We start from the raw sequence: 5,000 nt of genomic DNA on the forward strand, positions 1-5,000 counted from the left end.
GGCAACCGCCTGCCGGCCCTCCCTCCAGCCCCTCTGGAAGCCACCTGCCTGTAGAAGCAGAAAACGGGGCCGTAGGGGCTTCCTCCAGTGGCCGCTATAGCGCCCCCTAGCCTGGGTAGCCGTTGCCGGGCAACCGCCTGCCGGCCCTCCGGGAGGGGGCGGGGGGGTGGGCCGCTGCCGACACCGTGCCGGAACGGCTCACTGTTGCCGGGCAGCCACCTGCCGGCTTCCCCTTCCCTCTCTCTGGAAGCCACTCTCTCAGAGAACCAGCAGGAGGCGCTGTGGGGGCCGCCCGCGTGACCGGGGAGGAGCCTCCGAGGCGGGGAGCCCGAAAACCCACTTTGGTTCCGGAGCTCCAGGAGGGCGGGTCGGCCCGCTTCGGCTATCCGGGATCGGTGCTTCGTGGCTGGGCAGCGGACGGCCGGAGGGCCCCCTCTCCACCTCCAGAGTGAGTGAGACTCTTGTCCAAAAAAAAAAACAAAAAAAAAAAAAAAACAACAACACACAACCCCGTGTCGGTTCCGGGCGGAGAGGCCGAACACGCGCTGGCCGTGTACGACCGTCTGCACTGGTGCTCGTATGCGCTCGGGCGGCAGGCCGGCCTCTCCCTCTGGAAGCACAGACTTCCAGCAGGTAGAGGCCAAATACCAGCTAAAAGTGTCCGACGGCAGGCGCTCGTCGGTCGGATTGGCTTAAGCGCATTGTGTGGGGCCTCTGGAGGTCTCCTTCGACAGAGCCCAATCCATATATATGTGATGACAGTCGCCCGTTTCTCCCCCGTTACCTTTCCTCGTCCTCCGGTGGTCTGGCACCGGGGAAATGGCGCCCTCTCGAGGATGCTGCCGGTATTGCAATTTTATTAGCGCCCCTCGTGGATTGAGCTGGTATTTCATGCAGAATCACATCAGCGGCGCTGGGTGAGACTCGGGGCGGCCCGTGGCGGGCCACGGCGGCCCGGTTCGGCTCAGACCCCGCCCGGCAACGCAGCGGGGCCCCTCTGGGCTCCGCCGGAGCCCCTTTTGCCCCATTTTTGAGCAAAATGACAGCTTTTTAAGGCCCAAAGCGGAGCCTGGGAGCAGGAGGGTGAGCCAGCTCCTGCGTAGCATTAGCATGCAGGGACACAGCCTCGGCAGGCAGGGGCTTAGCATTAGCCTGCGGGGACCCGGGCCGGGCAGCCAGGCACTTACACCCAGCCTGGAGGGACCCGGGCCGGGCAGGCAGGGACTTACACCCAGGCTGCAGGGCCCCGGGCTGGGCAGCCGGGCACCCAGCCCCAGCCTGGGGGTCCCCGGGCCAGGCAGCCAGGCACCCCGCCCCAGCCTGCAGGGCCCCAGGCTGGGCAGGCAGGGACTTACACCCAGGCTGCAGGGCCCCGGGCTGGGCAGGCAGGGACTTACACCCAGGCTGCAGGGCCCCAGGCTGGGCAGCCGGGCACCCAGCCCCAGCCTGGGGGTCCCCGGGCCAGGCAGCCAGGCACCCCGCCCCAGCCTGCAGGGCCCCAGGCTGGGCAGGCAGGGACTTACACCCAGGCTGCAGGGCCCCAGGCTGGGCAGCCGGGCACCCAGCCCCAGCCTGGGGGTCCCCGGGCCAGGCAGCCAGGCACCCCGCCCCAGCCTGCAGGGCCCCAGGCTGGGCAGGCAGGGACTTACACCCAGGCTGCAGGGCCCCAGGCTGGGCAGCCGGGCACCCAGCCCCAGCCTGGGGGTCCCCGGGCCAGGCAGCCAGGCACCCCGCCCCAGCCTGCAGGGCCCCAGGCTGGGCAGGCAGGGACTTACACCCAGGCTGCAGGGCCCCAGGCTGGGCAGCCGGGCACCCAGCCCCAGCCTGGGGGTCCCCGGGCCAGGCAGCCAGGCACCCCGCCCCAGCCTGCAGGGCCCCAGGCTGGGCAGCCAGGCACCCAGCCCCAGCCTGGGGGGCCCCAGCCCAGGCAGCCAGGGACTTAGCGTTAGCCTGCGGAGCCCCAGCCCAGGCAGCCAGGGACTTAGCGTTAGCCTGCGGAGCCCCAGGCTGGGCAGCCAGGCACCCAGCCCCAGCCTGGGGGCCCCCAGCCAGGGCAGCCAGGCACCCAGCCCCAGCCTGGGGGGCCCCAGCCAGGGCAGCCAGGGACTTAGCATTAGCCTGCGGAGCCCCAGCCAGGGCAGCCAGGCACCCAGCCCCAGCCTGGGGGGCCCCAGCCAGGGCAGCCAGGGACTTAGCATTAGCCTGCGGAGCCCCAGCCCAGGCAGCCAGGGACTTAGCATTAGCCTGCGGAGCCCCAGCCCAGGCAGCCAGGGACTTAGCATTAGCCTGCGGAGCCCCAGCCCAGGCAGCCAGGGACTTAGCGTTAGCCTGCGGAGCCCCAGGCTGGGCAGCCAGGCACCCAGCCCCAGCCTGGGGGCCCCCAGCCAGGGCAGCCAGGCACCCAGCCCCAGCCTGGGGGGCCCCAGCCAGGGCAGCCAGGGACTTAGCATAAGCCTGCGGAGCCCCAGCCCTGGCAGCCAGGCACTTAGCGTTAGCCTGCGGAGCCCCAGCCCTGGCAGTCAGGGACTTACACCCAGGCTGCGGAGCCCCAGCCCAGGCAGGCAGTGACTTAGCATTAGCCTGCGGAGCCCCAGCCCAGGCAGCCAGGGACTTAGCATTAGCCTGCGGAGCCCCAGCCCAGGCAGCCAGGGACTTAGCATAAGCCTGCGGAGCCCCAGCCCTGGCAGCCAGGCACTTAGCGTTAGCCTGCGGAGCCCCAGCCCTGGCAGTCAGGGACTTTACCCTAGCCTGGAGGGCCCCACGCTGGGCAGGCAGGGACTTTACCCCAGCTTGCGGGGCCCCAGCCAGGGCAGCCAGGCACCCCGGCCCAGCCTGGGGGGCCCCAGTCCAGGCAGCCAGGGACTTATACCCAGGCTGCGGGGCCCCAGCCCAGGCAGCCAGGCACCCAGCCCCAGCCTGGGGGGGCCCCAGCCCGGGCAGCCAGGGACTTACACCCAGCCCTCAGGGCCCCAGTCCAGGCAGCCAGGCACCCAGCCCCAGCCTGGGGGGCCCCAGCCCAGGCAGCCAGGGACTTAGCATTAGCCTGCGGAGCCCCAGCCCTGGCAGGCAGCACCCAGCCCCAGCCTGCGGGGCCCCAGCCAGGGCAGCCAGGCACTTACACCCAGGCTGCGGGGCCCCAGCCCAGACAGCCAGGCACCCAGCCCCAGCCTGGGGGGCCCCAGCCCAGGCAGCCAGGGACTTACACCCAGCCCTCAGGACCCCAGTCCAGGCAGCCAGGGACTTACACCCAGCCCTGGGGGGCCCCAGCCCGGGCAGCCAGGCACCCAGCCCCAGCCTGGGGGGCCCCAGCCCAGGCAGCCAGGGACTTACACCCAGGCTGCAGGGCCCCAGGCTGGGCAGGCAGTGACTTAGCATTAGCCTGGGGGGCCCCAGCCCAGGCAGCCAGGGACTTACACCCAGCCCTGGGGGGCCCCAGCCCGGGCAGCCAGGCACCCAGCCCCAGCCTGGGGGGCCCCAGCCCAGGCAGCCAGGCACTTACACCCAGCCCTGGGGGGCCCCAGCCCGGGCAGCCAGGCACCCAGCCCCAGCCTGCGGGGCCCCAGCCCTGGCAGTCAGGCACCCAGCCCCAGCCCAGGCAGCCAGGGACTTAGCCTCAGCCTGCGGGGCCCCAGCCCAGGCAGCCAGGGACTTAGCATTAGCCTGCGGAGCCCCAGCCCTGGCAGCCAGGGACTTACACCCAGCCCTCAGGACCCCAGTCCAGGCAGCCAGGCACTTACACCCAGCCCTGGGGGGCCCCAGCCCGGGCAGCCAGGCACCCAGCCCCAGCCTGCGGGGCCCCAGCCCTGGCAGTCAGGCACCCAGCCCCAGCCCAGGCAGCCAGGGACTTACACCCAGCCCTCAGGACCCCAGTCCAGGCAGCCAGGCACTTACACCCAGCCCTGGGGGGCCCCAGCCCGGGCAGCCAGGCACCCAGCCCCAGCCTGGGGGGGCCGCAGCCCAGGCAGCCAGGGACTTAGCATTAGCCTGCGGATCCCCAGCCCAGGCAGCCAGGCACTTAGTGTTAGCCTGCGGGGCCCCAGCCCTGGCAGTCAGGGACTTTACCCTAGCCTGGAGGGCCCCAGGCTGGGCAGGCAGGGACTTTACCCCTGCCTGCGGGGCCCCAGTCCAGGCAGCCAGGCACTTACACCCAGGCTGCGGGGCCCCAGCCCAGACAGCCAGGCACCCAGCCCCAGCCTGGGGGGCCGCAGCCCAGGCAGCCAGGGACTTAGCATTAGCCTGCGGAGCCCCAGCCCTGGCAGCCAAGGACTTAGCATTAGCCTGCGGGGCCCCAGCCCTGGCAGTCAGGGACTTTACCCTAGCCTGGAGGGCCCCAGGCTGGGCAGGCAGGGACTTTACCCCAGCCTGCGGGGCCCCAGGCCGGGCAGCCAGGGACTTACACCCAGCCCTGGGGGGCCCCAGCCCAGGCAGACAGGGACTTACACCCAGCCCTGGGGGGCCCCAGCCCAGGCAGACAGGGACTTACACCCAGCCCTGGGGGGCCCCAGCCCGGGCAGCCAGGCACCCAGCCCCAGCCTGGGGGGCCCCAGCCCAGGCAGCCAGGGACTTACACCCAGCCCTCAGGGCCCCAGTCCAGGCAGCCAGGCACTTACACCCAGCCTGGGGGGCCCCAGCCCGGGCAGCCAGGCACCCAGCCCCAGCCTGCGGGGCCCCAGGCTGGGCAGGCAGGGACTTACACCCAGCCCTCAGGGCCCCAGTCCAGGCAGCCAGGCACTTACACCCAGCCTGGGGGGCCCCAGCCCAGGCAGCCAGGCACCCAGCCCCAGCCTGCGGAGCCCCAGTCCAGGCAGTCAGGGACTTTACCCTAGCCTGCGGGGCCCCAGCCCGGACAGCCAGGGACTTAGCCTCAGCCTGCGGGGCCCCAGCCCTGGCAGCCAGGGACTTAGCATTAGCCTGCGGATCCCAGCCCTGGCAGCCAGGCACTTAGTGTTAGCCTGCGGGGCCCCAGCCCTGGCAGCCAGGGACTTAGCGTTAGCCTGCGG

The sequence above is a fragment of the Antennarius striatus genome, unplaced genomic scaffold, assembly GCF_040054535.1.
Source record: "Antennarius striatus isolate MH-2024 unplaced genomic scaffold, ASM4005453v1 scaffold_32, whole genome shotgun sequence".
Classification (NCBI taxonomy): Eukaryota; Metazoa; Chordata; class Actinopteri; order Lophiiformes; family Antennariidae; genus Antennarius; species Antennarius striatus.